The sequence below is a fragment of the Triticum aestivum genome, chromosome 4A, assembly GCF_018294505.1.
Source record: "Triticum aestivum cultivar Chinese Spring chromosome 4A, IWGSC CS RefSeq v2.1, whole genome shotgun sequence".
Lineage (NCBI taxonomy): Eukaryota > Viridiplantae > Streptophyta > Magnoliopsida > Poales > Poaceae > Triticum > Triticum aestivum.
The window spans coordinates 720,678,727-720,696,802 of record NC_057803.1 but is presented as its reverse complement, the minus strand read 5'-3'; the positions used below and the strand labels follow the sequence as shown (position 1 = coordinate 720,696,802).

The window sequence follows — 18,076 nt, the reverse complement described above, 5'->3', positions numbered from 1 at the left end:
TAGAGTCGCGGTTGCTGGGGCAGCGCGGGAGGGGTTCGGGATGGTGGCACTGATCGATGTGACCCCGTTGTGCCTGAATCAGGATCCCATGTGGTGCCCTGTAGCAAGGAACCCTCGCACAGACCATAATTTTGTTTCCCCATTTTGGAACACCCAACACGGTCATATGTGATCATAATTTTTGTAAAATCTTATCAAATCTTTATCACAGTCTATTAAGAGTATATCCTGATCTCATGTCATGTTTCATGTTTATCAGACTATATTTACATTTTTTTGAGAATTGAAAAACCAATAAACTCAATATTTGTGGTTGATTGTTGCAACTGAGATGTTTGAATTTTTTTTTCATTTCGTGTATATGGCGTACAAAGTATCCTCAAGACCCTTATATGTTCTTTTTAACCATTTGCGTGGACTATTGCATGTACTCGTAGCCCAAATTTGAATTGTACCGATTAAATGCTTAAAATGTTTCCCGGTAAAAAATGCTTGAAAGTAACTTAATGACTTAAATATAACAAACAAATCAGAAGAAAAAAATACCACAGCCAAACATGGACAATGCTATGGTATATGTTGAGTGTAGAAAAAGTTTCAAGGTCAAACGATGAAGCAGATACCAATTCGTCGTCAAACATAGCCAGTCCTCCGCTCGGTCGCGTAGATGGTGTTGTGATCCTATGTTGCTAGACGGTTTCGCAATGTGGTACGGAAGGGGGGGGTCTTGGACCTTCAGACTACTCAGTAACGACGAGTATGTTTTGGCGACCAATTGTGATAGCACATGTGAGGACAGTGAGCATTGGGATGGTGCGGGACTGCCGCGGTGTCCCGAAATGGGATTTGTGCAGTGTGGGCAACCTTCCTCCCTCGCCAATCTTTGTTGCATGCACGACGACGACCTTCATTGTATCGAGAATTTAGTGGCGACTAGTACTTGTTGGGGCTTGACTGTTTGCTAGTGCGAGCATGGTTTCCACATGCATGGCATCTGACGTTAAGAGACACATGAAGCTGCTCAGAGTGCAATAGATGTTGGTGAAAATACATTATGACTTCAATTTGGCGGTGCTTCTCGAGTATGCGGTCTCGGGCTCCAGGGTGAAAACTATCAGTCTGGCTCTTGTTGCTTATATCTGACAATAGATGTGTTTTTGTTTCATTATCTTGTTGAAGGCATTGCTTGGATTTGCTCAAACTTTATCTTCGGGGTGAAAACCCTGGGTCTGTCTTTTGGTGGTTCGATTTGGTGATGACGGCCCTTGAGCCTCGTTCCTTTCATGGAGGCGTTACTAATGGCGGAACTTCCTCGTTGTCCTTGTGATTTCAATATATGGTTAGTGCAGAAGATCATTGTCGTAGTTCTTGGATCGTTGTTTTTATCACTTTGAAGTTTTTTTCCTTTTTCTTACTCCTCCGCTTAGGCACAATTTCATCTTGTATGACTTTTCTCATTGTCAGCGTGATTCTTTGAGTGCATGTGTTGGTGTTGCTTCTGGGCATCCTAGTCATTCAAATATCGTGTGTGTGATCATTGTGTTTACATCCCCTTGATGCTTCATTTTAACTCAATAAAATCCACTCTTTTGTCGATGAAATGGCAGTTTTTTCTCATTCCATCACGGTCAGGATTTCTTTTTGCGGGTTAGAAACCTGTGAACGATGGGTCCTTTTTCAGGAAGAACGTTCGATCTATTCCTCACCTTTTATGGAGGTATAAGGAACCAGAAATAACAAAAAAAACATCCACATCCGTAGACCACCTAACGATGACTACAAGCACAAAAGCGGGCCGAAGGTGCGTCACTATCATCGCCCTTCCCTCATTGGAGCCGGGAAAAACTTACCGTAGAAGACAGTCAAAAAGTCATCATGCAAAAGCCCCATATGACCAACGCACAAGAACAACAATTATCGTCGATGAAAATAAACGAAGAGTCTATTTGGTAGTCATGGATGTTTAGGTTTGTTGCATTGCAAGGGGTGTTTGTGTAGAATGATAGAGAGAGAAGGATTGGCGGAATATGACATATGGTGTATTGTGCCAGTTTGGTTTATATTTAATGTTTTACTTTCGAAATGCTTTGTTTTAGTTGACATTTCGGTTGCCGATCAATCGGCTAAAATTAGCTAGAAAATATGGTATGAAAGACAATTGACATAGCAGAAAGTTAGCAACTATTCATTCATATGTTAAATCTGTTAATAGGATTTTTTTTTTGGCTAACATACACTTTAGTCACAGTCTATACATTATATGTCATGCTAAAAATGAAATACCGTTCAGAATTCCTTCGTGCCACATCCTTTTACAAATGTATACATGTTAGTACTGCAATCTCACCCACAATGTACAGAAAAATAAAATGACACTGCAGCAATAGCGGATATGGTCATTTGCAAGCACGATGGTTCATGTGCGGGTCTGTGTCAGGCAACATAGTCATGCAGTAAGCTTTGGCTGCATACTCATGCCACAATTGATTAATGTGTTAATTATAAACAACTTAATTACTAATGTGTACGATCAGTGCTGTCTCTTGTCTTTTGTTGCTTTTTGCTTTTGCCTTTGCTTTTGTCAGGCTATTAGTTAATTTGCAGTTCATGGTTCTCCATAAGTCATAAGATGCATGTGAACAAGCAGTGGGAAGGTAAATTGAAGTGTGGACACTAACATGAGTACTTAAAAGACTATTGATCAAGTGGCTGCACCAACCGCATGAGAAGATGCTGCGACCGGAACAAAATGAGCATTATGCATGAAAAGTGACACAACGGGTACTTACACAACATTGAACAAGTGGCTGCACCAAACACAACATTGAACTGATATCTTCAGACAGTGGTAGGTAAGCAGGTCAAATTTAAGGCACTAGAGCAAACATAACCCCTTGCAGACATTGAGACAAACAGTTGGTGTGCACAAAAAGATTGACAAATCAGCAGGGGTGGTGGCTGTCATTCACCAATTAGAAACAGAGAGAGAGAGAGAGAGAGAGAGAGAGGGAGAGAGAGAGAGAGATTCGATCTACAGGTACTTACATGAAAGCAAGGTGTTGCAAGGCGGCGACCTGAGCGAGGAACTCTGATGCGAGCATATATATATATATATATATATATATATATATATATATATATATATATATATATATATATGCAGCCGATTTGAGCAGACAAGGGAATGAAGCTGAGAATATCAGCGCAGGTCATCTTCGCTGTAAGAGATGACAGAGAGAGATTAATAACATACATCTCAGCTGCTACTGCTTGAACAAAAGAGAGAAAACATAGATCGAGAAGCAAATCTGCGAGATGCTGACCTGTCGCTGTCCTCTCCCGCCGCAACGGATGACTCCACCGTTGCTTCCGCTTGTACACCGGATCCTTCGACGATGTGCTGATCCAGGTCATGGTGGCGTCGTTCCAAGGAAAGTCGCAGCACAGGACGGTTGGGGTGGGCGTTAACCTCACCTTCCAGCACACCAAGCCTCGCAACTTGAGCAGCGTGACTAATCCAAATCTCCTTGAGTCTTGGAAGGTGTTTGATACCAGTAACCCCTGATTCCAACCTGCCCTGTACGATTTTTATCTTTTCCAACTGGGGCGAGGTGCCTTCCTCAAATATCAACTCTCTCGGTTGAGACTCACAGAAAAAACTAAGATACCTGAGGTTTAAGAATGTTTCTTGTTTGAAGACTAGTTTTTCTGTAGCATAAGAGCCATAACAAAGATTAAGGGACATGAGCTTGGGAAGTGCGCCCAGTATTTTCATACTTTTATCTCCTTCTGCTAGATGGCTTGACCATAAGAAAATCTTCACCAAATGCACTAGATCCCCAAACCAGTCAGGCATCTCCCCAAGATCACCATGCAGAGTCAACGACCTCAAGAGAGGGGGGACAGAGGAAATAGAATGCAACCACTTGATACCACTTCCCCAAGGAGTAGATTCCACATAAAGAGAGCGGAGGGAAGTGAGCTTCTCAATAGATTCACACAGTATCTTGCTCTTTTGCTTGCTTGCCCCTACTGTAACACTCAGCTTTCTTAGCTTTATTAGCTCCCCAAGCTCTTTAACTGCTTTCCTACTAGTTCGCTGAATGTCAACATACTCTAGTATCTCTAACTCCTTCAAGTTGTTGATCCCTCTGGGCACCCTCACACCATTGGAGTTGGACAAACAGCCAGTCCGGACCATGTGAAAATCCATCATAAATTTCATACGATCGGCATGACTAACTAAAGGACTGAACACAAAAGGCATACAAAATGCGGACATGAAGCAGATCTTAGGGTAATGTAGGCATAAAATATGACGCATATTTCTTTTCCTGAATCGGAGGCTACGAAGGCATTGTAGTTTTGTGATCTCAGTTGGTAGTGATGCGATATAACTATTGTGAATGTCCAAAGTTTGCAAGCCCTGTAGTTTACCTATGGACCTTGGGAGCTTGTGAACATATAAACCTTCACCAGGATGGCCAATGATATTGACATATTTCAAATGATGTAACAACCCTAAAGCATTGGATTCTGTTTGTGTGAGTTCAAAATGGGCATCATGTAAGTCCAAGGTCCTAAGCATCTTGAAGTCGGGAAAAAAAAGCGAATGGGCCGGCTTCATGTATCTCTCACCAAAAATTGTTAATGACCGGACATGCCCCCAATCCATGCTTTTATTTGGGTGCTCACCACCATGATATGCTACATGACGGAAGTTCTCCCCTGTTATTGCACTCACATTATCCCATGTCGAGCATGCAAATCTTTCATCTCTAGAAATTGAGATCATGACATCACGAACGATATCATGGACTCGACAACTCTTCACAGTTCCCTCTATGTTCACACTTGATGATTGGATCATGCTTCGATTTATCAGGCAATCAAAGTAACTATTCCCAACATCTATAACACTGACCCCATGCATGGCTATAACAAAGCCCTCGGCTATCCATCTTTCAACCAGACACCTCCTTTTGATTTCATAATCCTCAGGAAATATGCTTAAATACAAAAAACATGACTTAAGATGAGAGGGCAAATGGTTGTAACTCAGGGTAACCATCCTTCTCATTGCTTCAAGGCTTCGGTTGCTCTCTAGCTCTAAGGGGATCTGGTTATAAATACTCTGCCACTCAGTTACCACTTTGGTGGCAAGCAAGCCTCCTAGAGTGAGTATAGCTAGGGGTAACCGTCCAGACTTTTTAACTATCTTCATAACTATTTCTCTCATGTTCTCATCATTTTCCATGTCTTCCTTACATTTCCTAGCCTTCCTTAGTAGCAAGTTTATGGCATCTTTTGTTTCTAGGGGTGCATGGTGGTAGATAAGAGATCTAGAAGATTCCAAACCACACTCCTCAGCTAAGCCAACATCTCGTGTTGTCACCATTATCCGGCTACCTTTGTTGTTATTCCTAGGAAAAACAGAACTACTGATCCACATCCAATCATCAATGTTCCATACATCATCAAGAACAACAAAGTACCTTTTGTCATGTAGCTTTTTCCTAAGGTAGTCAACCAGATCATCTGCTCGCACTACCTTCCCTTCAAGTTGCCTCTTCAATGCTTCATCACCAAAAAGTTCTTTGATCATAACTTTGAGAAGCTCCATCCTGGCAAATGACTGCGAGACAGTGATCCAAGCACAACATGAAAAGTTTTCAATACTTGTAAGAGTAGTCTTACCCAAGCCACCCATGCCAACCACGCATACTACCTTAGCGGGGCCAGTTTTGGCATGGACATCTATAAGATTTATCAACTCTTGTTTGGGCTTGGAAAACCCCACAAGTTCAGTTTCATCTATGTTGCTACCTGATTGATTGCGAATATCTTCCATGCGAGAATTCCTCTCGTCAATGGTTCTAGTGAGTTGGCTCTTCTCAATCAAGTTGTAATGTGTGTTCCTGCTGCTCACTTCCTCAACTCTTGATTTGAGATCACGGATCTGTATGGCGATTCGATGGCGGTCTTTGAGCTTCATCATCTTCCGCAACTTGCTTTGACTTGCCACATGCACCATGAATTCACCAAGGCAATCTTCAATATTGTAGGACAGGTCTCTTACTTGCTTGGCCCACACCTTGAGTAGCATGTCTTTGTCCTTCATTGCTTCAGCAGCCTCCAGGAAAGCCTGCATGGTCTCCAGCTCATCTTTGATGAACCTGCACAACAAAGATACAAAAAGAAACTTACAAGTTACAACACGCTTGGTTCCATTCCGCAGCAACATACAGAAATTTATATGCAACTACATGAAGAGAGTCGAAGCCCTACAATACATACATGGTATCAATGTGCCATTCTATATATAAGAGTTGAGTAAAACATTTTTCTTTTCTTTTTCAAGCAGAAATATAAGCAACAAGCGTGTCTCCAACAAGATGGACTAAACAGAAAGAAAAAAAGGACATGAGAGGCTGTGGGGATTAAACGACCTGAACAAGGAAATGCATGTCCACATACCAGATATCCTTGCGCACACCCATGAGGAGGCTCATCTCATTGGCGGCAGCGGATGCGGCCTTACTAATGGCGCCCACCATCATGGACCTCGCCATGCTCAGCACCGTCCCTGCCATTATCTCCGGCCAGCCGATATGATCCTCTCACAAACAGCACTTTGGTAGGATGTTGAGGAGTAGAAGGAACGAAGAAGCTAGGAGTAAGAAGTGAGCTCGGTGTAGCGAAACAATGCTAGCTGCAGCGCTGCTTTTATAGCGCGAGGACGTACGAGGGTTATTGTTCTTCTCTCCCAACGGTTATCTACACTACTACTAGATGAGAACAAGCATGCGCATGGCACGTGCTTGCCATGGGGCTAATTTGCAGCCTGATTACTGGATCAAATCCACCAAGCATAATCCACTTGGTACTAGCAAGCGTGCCTGCTTCCTCGTAAGTCGCAAAAGCCAGCACTAGTAGTAAAAGTTGTGAGCAAGCAGATGATTAGAAAAACGTAGCAACGCAGCTTTTGGACGTGCGCATGCAGCGCGTTGGCAAAAGCAAATGGGGAACCATCGATGGGCACCAACAACCATCACTATCACTAGAGTCGCGGTTGCTGGGGCAGCGCGGGAGGGGTTCGGGATGGTGGCACTGATCGATGTGACCCCGTTGTGCCTGAATCAGGATCCCATGTGGTGCCCTGTAGCAAGGAACCCTCGCACAGACCATAATTTTGTTTCCCCATTTTGGAACACCCAACACGGTCATATGTGATCATAATTTTTGTAAAATCTTATCAAATCTTTATCACAGTCTATTAAGAGTATATCCTGATCTCATGTCATGTTTCATGTTTATCAGACTATATTTACATTTTTTTGAGAATTGAAAAACCAATAAACTCAATATTTGTGGTTGATTGTTGCAACTGAGATGTTTGAATTTTTTTTTCATTTCGTGTATATGGCGTACAAAGTATCCTCAAGACCCTTATATGTTCTTTTTAACCATTTGCGTGGACTATTGCATGTACTCGTAGCCCAAATTTGAATTGTACCGATTAAATGCTTAAAATGTTTCCCGGTAAAAAATGCTTGAAAGTAACTTAATGACTTAAATATAACAAACAAATCAGAAGAAAAAAATACCACAGCCAAACATGGACAATGCTATGGTATATGTTGAGTGTAGAAAAAGTTTCAAGGTCAAACGATGAAGCAGATACCAATTCGTCGTCAAACATAGCCAGTCCTCCGCTCGGTCGCGTAGATGGTGTTGTGATCCTATGTTGCTAGACGGTTTCGCAATGTGGTACGGAAGGGGGGGGTCTTGGACCTTCAGACTACTCAGTAACGACGAGTATGTTTTGGCGACCAATTGTGATAGCACATGTGAGGACAGTGAGCATTGGGATGGTGCGGGACTGCCGCGGTGTCCCGAAATGGGATTTGTGCAGTGTGGGCAACCTTCCTCCCTCGCCAATCTTTGTTGCATGCACGACGACGACCTTCATTGTATCGAGAATTTAGTGGCGACTAGTACTTGTTGGGGCTTGACTGTTTGCTAGTGCGAGCATGGTTTCCACATGCATGGCATCTGACGTTAAGAGACACATGAAGCTGCTCAGAGTGCAATAGATGTTGGTGAAAATACATTATGACTTCAATTTGGCGGTGCTTCTCGAGTATGCGGTCTCGGGCTCCAGGGTGAAAACTATCAGTCTGGCTCTTGTTGCTTATATCTGACAATAGATGTGTTTTTGTTTCATTATCTTGTTGAAGGCATTGCTTGGATTTGCTCAAACTTTATCTTCGGGGTGAAAACCCTGGGTCTGTCTTTTGGTGGTTCGATTTGGTGATGACGGCCCTTGAGCCTCGTTCCTTTCATGGAGGCGTTACTAATGGCGGAACTTCCTCGTTGTCCTTGTGATTTCAATATATGGTTAGTGCAGAAGATCATTGTCGTAGTTCTTGGATCGTTGTTTTTATCACTTTGAAGTTTTTTTCCTTTTTCTTACTCCTCCGCTTAGGCACAATTTCATCTTGTATGACTTTTCTCATTGTCAGCGTGATTCTTTGAGTGCATGTGTTGGTGTTGCTTCTGGGCATCCTAGTCATTCAAATATCGTGTGTGTGATCATTGTGTTTACATCCCCTTGATGCTTCATTTTAACTCAATAAAATCCACTCTTTTGTCGATGAAATGGCAGTTTTTTCTCATTCCATCACGGTCAGGATTTCTTTTTGCGGGTTAGAAACCTGTGAACGATGGGTCCTTTTTCAGGAAGAACGTTCGATCTATTCCTCACCTTTTATGGAGGTATAAGGAACCAGAAATAACAAAAAAAAACATCCACATCCGTAGACCACCTAACGATGACTACAAGCACAAAAGCGGGCCGAAGGTGCGTCACTATCATCGCCCTTCCCTCATTGGAGCCGGGAAAAACTTACCGTAGAAGACAGTCAAAAAGTCATCATGCAAAAGCCCCATATGACCAACGCACAAGAACAACAATTATCGTCGATGAAAATAAACGAAGAGTCTATTTGGTAGTCATGGATGTTTAGGTTTGTTGCATTGCAAGGGGTGTTTGTGTAGAATGATAGAGAGAGAAGGATTGGCGGAATATGACATATGGTGTATTGTGCCAGTTTGGTTTATATTTAATGTTTTACTTTCGAAATGCTTTGTTTTAGTTGACATTTCGGTTGCCGATCAATCGGCTAAAATTAGCTAGAAAATATGGTATGAAAGACAATTGACATAGCAGAAAGTTAGCAACTATTCATTCATATGTTAAATCTGTTAATAGGATTTTTTTTTTGGCTAACATACACTTTAGTCACAGTCTATACATTATATGTCATGCTAAAAATGAAATACCGTTCAGAATTCCTTCGTGCCACATCCTTTTACAAATGTATACATGTTAGTACTGCAATCTCACCCACAATGTACAGAAAAATAAAATGACACTGCAGCAATAGCGGATATGGTCATTTGCAAGCACGATGGTTCATGTGCGGGTCTGTGTCAGGCAACATAGTCATGCAGTAAGCTTTGGCTGCATACTCATGCCACAATTGATTAATGTGTTAATTATAAACAACTTAATTACTAATGTGTACGATCAGTGCTGTCTCTTGTCTTTTGTTGCTTTTTGCTTTTGCCTTTGCTTTTGTCAGGCTATTAGTTAATTTGCAGTTCATGGTTCTCCATAAGTCATAAGATGCATGTGAACAAGCAGTGGGAAGGTAAATTGAAGTGTGGACACTAACATGAGTACTTAAAAGACTATTGATCAAGTGGCTGCACCAACCGCATGAGAAGATGCTGCGACCGGAACAAAATGAGCATTATGCATGAAAAGTGACACAACGGGTACTTACACAACATTGAACAAGTGGCTGCACCAAACACAACATTGAACTGATATCTTCAGACAGTGGTAGGTAAGCAGGTCAAATTTAAGGCACTAGAGCAAACATAACCCCTTGCAGACATTGAGACAAACAGTTGGTGTGCACAAAAAGATTGACAAATCAGCAGGGGTGGTGGCTGTCATTCACCAATTAGAAACAGAGAGAGAGAGAGAGAGAGAGAGAGAGAGAGAGAGAGGGAGAGAGAGAGAGAGATTCGATCTACAGGTACTTACATGAAAGCAAGGTGTTGCAAGGCGGCGACCTGAGCGAGGAACTCTGATGCGAGCATATATATATATATATATATATATATATATATATATATATATATATATATGCAGCCGATTTGAGCAGACAAGGGAATGAAGCTGAGAATATCAGCGCAGGTCATCTTCGCTGTAAGAGATGACAGAGAGAGATTAATAACATACATCTCAGCTGCTACTGCTTGAACAAAAGAGAGAAAACATAGATCGAGAAGCAAATCTGCGAGATGCTGACCTGTCGCTGTCCTCTCCCGCCGCAACGGATGACTCCACCGTTGCTTCCGCTTGTACACCGGATCCTTCGACGATGTGCTGATCCAGGTCATGGTGGCGTCGTTCCAAGGAAAGTCGCAGCACAGGACGGTTGGGGTGGGCGTTAACCTCACCTTCCAGCACACCAAGCCTCGCAACTTGAGCAGCGTGACTAATCCAAATCTCCTTGAGTCTTGGAAGGTGTTTGATACCAGTAACCCCTGATTCCAACCTGCCCTGTACGATTTTTATCTTTTCCAACTGGGGCGAGGTGCCTTCCTCAAATATCAACTCTCTCGGTTGAGACTCACAGAAAAAACTAAGATACCTGAGGTTTAAGAATGTTTCTTGTTTGAAGACTAGTTTTTCTGTAGCATAAGAGCCATAACAAAGATTAAGGGACATGAGCTTGGGAAGTGCGCCCAGTATTTTCATACTTTTATCTCCTTCTGCTAGATGGCTTGACCATAAGAAAATCTTCACCAAATGCACTAGATCCCCAAACCAGTCAGGCATCTCCCCAAGATCACCATGCAGAGTCAACGACCTCAAGAGAGGGGGGACAGAGGAAATAGAATGCAACCACTTGATACCACTTCCCCAAGGAGTAGATTCCACATAAAGAGAGCGGAGGGAAGTGAGCTTCTCAATAGATTCACACAGTATCTTGCTCTTTTGCTTGCTTGCCCCTACTGTAACACTCAGCTTTCTTAGCTTTATTAGCTCCCCAAGCTCTTTAACTGCTTTCCTACTAGTTCGCTGAATGTCAACATACTCTAGTATCTCTAACTCCTTCAAGTTGTTGATCCCTCTGGGCACCCTCACACCATTGGAGTTGGACAAACAGCCAGTCCGGACCATGTGAAAATCCATCATAAATTTCATACGATCGGCATGACTAACTAAAGGACTGAACACAAAAGGCATACAAAATGCGGACATGAAGCAGATCTTAGGGTAATGTAGGCATAAAATATGACGCATATTTCTTTTCCTGAATCGGAGGCTACGAAGGCATTGTAGTTTTGTGATCTCAGTTGGTAGTGATGCGATATAACTATTGTGAATGTCCAAAGTTTGCAAGCCCTGTAGTTTACCTATGGACCTTGGGAGCTTGTGAACATATAAACCTTCACCAGGATGGCCAATGATATTGACATATTTCAAATGATGTAACAACCCTAAAGCATTGGATTCTGTTTGTGTGAGTTCAAAATGGGCATCATGTAAGTCCAAGGTCCTAAGCATCTTGAAGTCGGGAAAAAAAAGCGAATGGGCCGGCTTCATGTATCTCTCACCAAAAATTGTTAATGACCGGACATGCCCCCAATCCATGCTTTTATTTGGGTGCTCACCACCATGATATGCTACATGACGGAAGTTCTCCCCTGTTATTGCACTCACATTATCCCATGTCGAGCATGCAAATCTTTCATCTCTAGAAATTGAGATCATGACATCACGAACGATATCATGGACTCGACAACTCTTCACAGTTCCCTCTATGTTCACACTTGATGATTGGATCATGCTTCGATTTATCAGGCAATCAAAGTAACTATTCCCAACATCTATAACACTGACCCCATGCATGGCTATAACAAAGCCCTCGGCTATCCATCTTTCAACCAGACACCTCCTTTTGATTTCATAATCCTCAGGAAATATGCTTAAATACAAAAAACATGACTTAAGATGAGAGGGCAAATGGTTGTAACTCAGGGTAACCATCCTTCTCATTGCTTCAAGGCTTCGGTTGCTCTCTAGCTCTAAGGGGATCTGGTTATAAATACTCTGCCACTCAGTTACCACTTTGGTGGAAAGCAAGCCTCCTAGAGTGAGTATAGCTAGGGGTAACCGTCCAGACTTTTTAACTATCTTCATAACTATTTCTCTCATGTTCTCATCATTTTCCATGTCTTCCTTACATTTCCTAGCCTTCCTTAGTAGCAAGTTTATGGCATCTTTTGTTTCTAGGGGTGCATGGTGGTAGATAAGAGATCTAGAAGATTCCAAACCACACTCCTCAGCTAAGCCAACATCTCGTGTTGTCACCATTATCCGGCTACCTTTGTTGTTATTCCTAGGAAAACAGAACTACTGATCCACATCCAATCATCAATGTTCCATACATCATCAAGAACAACAAAGTACCTTTTGTCATGTAGCTTTTTCCTAAGGTAGTCAACCAGATCATCTGCTCGCACTACCTTCCCTTCAAGTTGCCTCTTCAATGCTTCATCACCAAAAAGTTCTTTGATCATAACTTTGAGAAGCTCCATCCTGGCAAATGACTGCGAGACAGTGATCCAAGCACAACATGAAAAGTTTTCAATACTTGTAAGAGTAGTCTTACCCAAGCCACCCATGCCAACCACGCATACTACCTTAGCGGGGCCAGTTTTGGCATGGACATCTATAAGATTTATCAACTCTTGTTTGGGCTTGGAAAACCCCACAAGTTCAGTTTCATCTATGTTGCTACCTGATTGATTGCGAATATCTTCCATGCGAGAATTCCTCTCGTCAATGGTTCTAGTGAGTTGGCTCTTCTCAATCAAGTTGTAACGTGTGTTCCTGCTGCTCACTTCCTCAACTCTTGATTTGAGATCACGGATCTGTATGGCGATTCGATGGCGGTCTTTGAGCTTCATCATCTTCCGCAACTTGCTTTGACTTGCCACATGCACCATGAATTCACCAAGGCAATCTTCAATATTGTAGGACAGGTCTCTTACTTGCTTGGCCCACACCTTGAGTAGCATGTCTTTGTCCTTCATTGCTTCAGCAGCCTCCAGGAAAGCCTGCATGGTCTCCAGCTCATCTTTGATGAACCTGCACAACAAAGATACAAAAAGAAACTTACAAGTTACAACACGCTTGGTTCCATTCCACAGCAACATACAGAAATTTATATGCAACTACATGAAGAGAGTCGAAGCCCTACAATACATACATGGTATCAATGTGCCATTCTATATATAAGAGTTGAGTAAAACATTTTTCTTTTCTTTTTCAAGCAGAAATATAAGCAACAAGCGTGTCTCCAACAAGATGGACTAAACAGAAAGAAAAAAAGGACATGAGAGGCTGTGGGGATTAAACGACCTGAACAAGGAAATGCATGTCCACATACCAGATATCCTTGCGCACACCCATGAGGAGGCTCATCTCATTGGCGGCAGCGGATGCGGCCTTACTAATGGCGCCCACCATCATGGACCTCGCCATGCTCAGCACCGTCCCTGCCATTATCTCCGGCCAGCCGATATGATCCTCTCACAAACAGCACTTTGGTAGGATGTTGAGGAGTAGAAGGAACGAAGAAGCTAGGAGTAAGAAGTGAGCTCGGTGTAGCGAAACAATGCTAGCTGCAGCGCTGCTTTTATAGCGCGAGGACGTACGAGGGTTATTGTTCTTCTCTCCCAACGGTTATCTACACTACTACTAGATGAGAACAAGCATGCGCATGGCACGTGCTTGCCATGGGGCTAATTTGCAGCCTGATTACTGGATCAAATCCACCAAGCATAATCCACTTGGTACTAGCAAGCGTGCCTGCTTCCTCGTAAGTCGCAAAAGCCAGCACTAGTAGTAAAAGTTGTGAGCAAGCAGATGATTAGAAAAACGTAGCAACGCAGCTTTTGGACGTGCGCATGCAGCGCGTTGGCAAAAGCAAATGGGGAACCATCGATGGGCACCAACAACCATCACTATCACTAGAGTCGCGGTTGCTGGGGCAGCGCGGGAGGGGTTCGGGATGGTGGCACTGATCGATGTGACCCCGTTGTGCCTGAATCAGGATCCCATGTGGTGCCCTGTAGCAAGGAACCCTCGCACAGACCATAATTTTGTTTCCCCATTTTGGAACACCCAACACGGTCATATGTGATCATAATTTTTGTAAAATCTTATCAAATCTTTATCACAGTCTATTAAGAGTATATCCTGATCTCATGTCATGTTTCATGTTTATCAGACTATATTTACATTTTTTTGAGAATTGAAAAACCAATAAACTCAATATTTGTGGTTGATTGTTGCAACTGAGATGTTTGAATTTTTTTTTTCATTTCGTGTATATGGCGTACAAAGTATCCTCAAGACCCTTATATGTTCTTTTTAACCATTTGCGTGGACTATTGCATGTACTCGTAGCCCAAATTTGAATTGTACCGATTAAATGCTTAAAATGTTTCCCGGTAAAAAATGCTTGAAAGTAACTTAATGACTTAAATATAACAAACAAATCAGAAGAAAAAAATACCACAGCCAAACATGGACAATGCTATGGTATATGTTGAGTGTAGAAAAAGTTTCAAGGTCAAACGATGAAGCAGATACCAATTCGTCGTCAAACATAGCCAGTCCTCCGCTCGGTCGCGTAGATGGTGTTGTGATCCTATGTTGCTAGACGGTTTCGCAATGTGGTACGGAAGGGGGGGGTCTTGGACCTTCAGACTACTCAGTAACGACGAGTATGTTTTGGCGACCAATTGTGATAGCACATGTGAGGACAGTGAGCATTGGGATGGTGCGGGACTGCCGCGGTGTCCCGAAATGGGATTTGTGCAGTGTGGGCAACCTTCCTCCCTCGCCAATCTTTGTTGCATGCACGACGACGACCTTCATTGTATCGAGAATTTAGTGGCGACTAGTACTTGTTGGGGCTTGACTGTTTGCTAGTGCGAGCATGGTTTCCACATGCATGGCATCTGACGTTAAGAGACACATGAAGCTGCTCAGAGTGCAATAGATGTTGGTGAAAATACATTATGACTTCAATTTGGCGGTGCTTCTCGAGTATGCGGTCTCGGGCTCCAGGGTGAAAACTATCAGTCTGGCTCTTGTTGCTTATATCTGACAATAGATGTGTTTTTGTTTCATTATCTTGTTGAAGGCATTGCTTGGATTTGCTCAAACTTTATCTTCGGGGTGAAAACCCTGGGTCTGTCTTTTGGTGGTTCGATTTGGTGATGACGGCCCTTGAGCCTCGTTCCTTTCATGGAGGCGTTACTAATGGCGGAACTTCCTCGTTGTCCTTGTGATTTCAATATATGGTTAGTGCAGAAGATCATTGTCGTAGTTCTTGGATCGTTGTTTTTATCACTTTGAAGTTTTTTTCCTTTTTCTTACTCCTCCGCTTAGGCACAATTTCATCTTGTATGACTTTTCTCATTGTCAGCGTGATTCTTTGAGTGCATGTGTTGGTGTTGCTTCTGGGCATCCTAGTCATTCAAATATCGTGTGTGTGATCATTGTGTTTACATCCCCTTGATGCTTCATTTTAACTCAATAAAATCCACTCTTTTGTCGATGAAATGGCAGTTTTTTCTCATTCCATCACGGTCAGGATTTCTTTTTGCGGGTTAGAAACCTGTGAACGATGGGTCCTTTTTCAGGAAGAACGTTCGATCTATTCCTCACCTTTTATGGAGGTATAAGGAACCAGAAATAACAAAAAAAAACATCCACATCCGTAGACCACCTAACGATGACTACAAGCACAAAAGCGGGCCGAAGGTGCGTCACTATCATCGCCCTTCCCTCATTGGAGCCGGGAAAAACTTACCGTAGAAGACAGTCAAAAAGTCATCATGCAAAAGCCCCATATGACCAACGCACAAGAACAACAATTATCGTCGATGAAAATAAACGAAGAGTCTATTTGGTAGTCATGGATGTTTAGGTTTGTTGCATTGCAAGGGGTGTTTGTGTAGAATGATAGAGAGAGAAGGATTGGCGGAATATGACATATGGTGTATTGTGCCAGTTTGGTTTATATTTAATGTTTTACTTTCGAAATGCTTTGTTTTAGTTGACATTTCGGTTGCCGATCAATCGGCTAAAATTAGCTAGAAAATATGGTATGAAAGACAATTGACATAGCAGAAAGTTAGCAACTATTCATTCATATGTTAAATCTGTTAATAGGATTTTTTTTTTGGCTAACATACACTTTAGTCACAGTCTATACATTATATGTCATGCTAAAAATGAAATACCGTTCAGAATTCCTTCGTGCCACATCCTTTTACAAATGTATACATGTTAGTACTGCAATCTCACCCACAATGTACAGAAAAATAAAATGACACTGCAGCAATAGCGGATATGGTCATTTGCAAGCACGATGGTTCATGTGCGGGTCTGTGTCAGGCAACATAGTCATGCAGTAAGCTTTGGCTGCATACTCATGCCACAATTGATTAATGTGTTAATTATAAACAACTTAATTACTAATGTGTACGATCAGTGCTGTCTCTTGTCTTTTGTTGCTTTTTGCTTTTGCCTTTGCTTTTGTCAGGCTATTAGTTAATTTGCAGTTCATGGTTCTCCATAAGTCATAAGATGCATGTGAACAAGCAGTGGGAAGGTAAATTGAAGTGTGGACACTAACATGAGTACTTAAAAGACTATTGATCAAGTGGCTGCACCAACCGCATGAGAAGATGCTGCGACCGGAACAAAATGAGCATTATGCATGAAAAGTGACACAACGGGACTTAATGATGCTACCCACTATGCATGAAAAGCAAAATTGCATGTCATCAGGTGCAGCTAGCGTTAAAGGTAACGGCACACTTTTTAGCAGGCTGGACGATGCTGTGCTGATTAAAGAAAATACGTACTGTATACTGTACATGATCCTGGATTCAAGTGAGCTGTATGTGCATGCGGACCTTTTATCTAGATTGAGCTTCTAGTTAATCCAAGCGACCGAGTCCAGGTTTCGTTGATTCAGTATACTATACAAGAGCCATCACGACCTGTAGAGACGACTGATAGTGATAGGGTTAAACGTAAGTGTAGAAAAGAGAATTAACTGATCTACGAAAAGCCGTGGGAAGGACTTTTTCACGGGTACCCAATAATTAGTGATTCCGGTGGATCCTATTTAATTTTAACGCTGGTAAGCGTTAAAATCTCGTGAATTCGCTGAAGGCGCTCCCAGTTGAGCCGGCCCACATAGGTTTCGCTGCTTTTCCTCTTTTCTCTTTGTTTTCTCTTTCCTTTTTGTTTTTTTTTTCTGTTTTCAAATGTTTGTTCTAAACAATAAAATATTGCTTGTACATACAAAACATGTTCATGTTTTTTTAAGTTCATATTTTAAAAAAATGTTTGCTTTTCAATATATGTTTAAATGTTTGAAAAAATTGTTCAGGCTGTCTAATGATGTTCACATTTTCAAGTTTTGTTTAATTTTGAAAATGAGTTCACAATTCTTAGTTTTATCTGCATATATCATAAAAATATTTAATGAGTATTTAAATATTGTTCAACACATATCACAAAAATGTTCAATGTGTATTTAAAATTTGTTTAGTGTATATTCAAAAAATGTTTAATACATACTTAAATTATTCAGTGTGTATTTTATAAAAATGTTCAATGTATATTTTAAAGTTTTCAATGAATATAGAAAAACTTTAGCCAGATGCACGTAGGTTCCGCTTGCGCAGGGTCCGACCACTTTGACCCTGCACAAGCAGGAACTAATCGTAACAAAGGTCCAAGGGCCCGCTAATGATTTTATTCACCCGCATCCTTCGAGTTGAAGATAAACAACTACATTCCTGATCTATAATAACATGATTCCATGTTTTCTTCGTAAGGAATATGTTATGTACAATCAAACTAACTAAGTTTTAATACAATGAACTCTAAAACGTG

General features: G+C 41.8%; 1 pseudogene; it reads right to left on the bottom strand.

Annotated features, from left to right (window-relative positions):
* Positions 1–3,206: 3,206 nt before the first annotated feature.
* Positions 3,207–13,730, bottom strand: LOC123084402 (uncharacterized; annotated as a pseudogene).
* Positions 13,731–18,076: the final 4,346 nt, after the last annotated feature.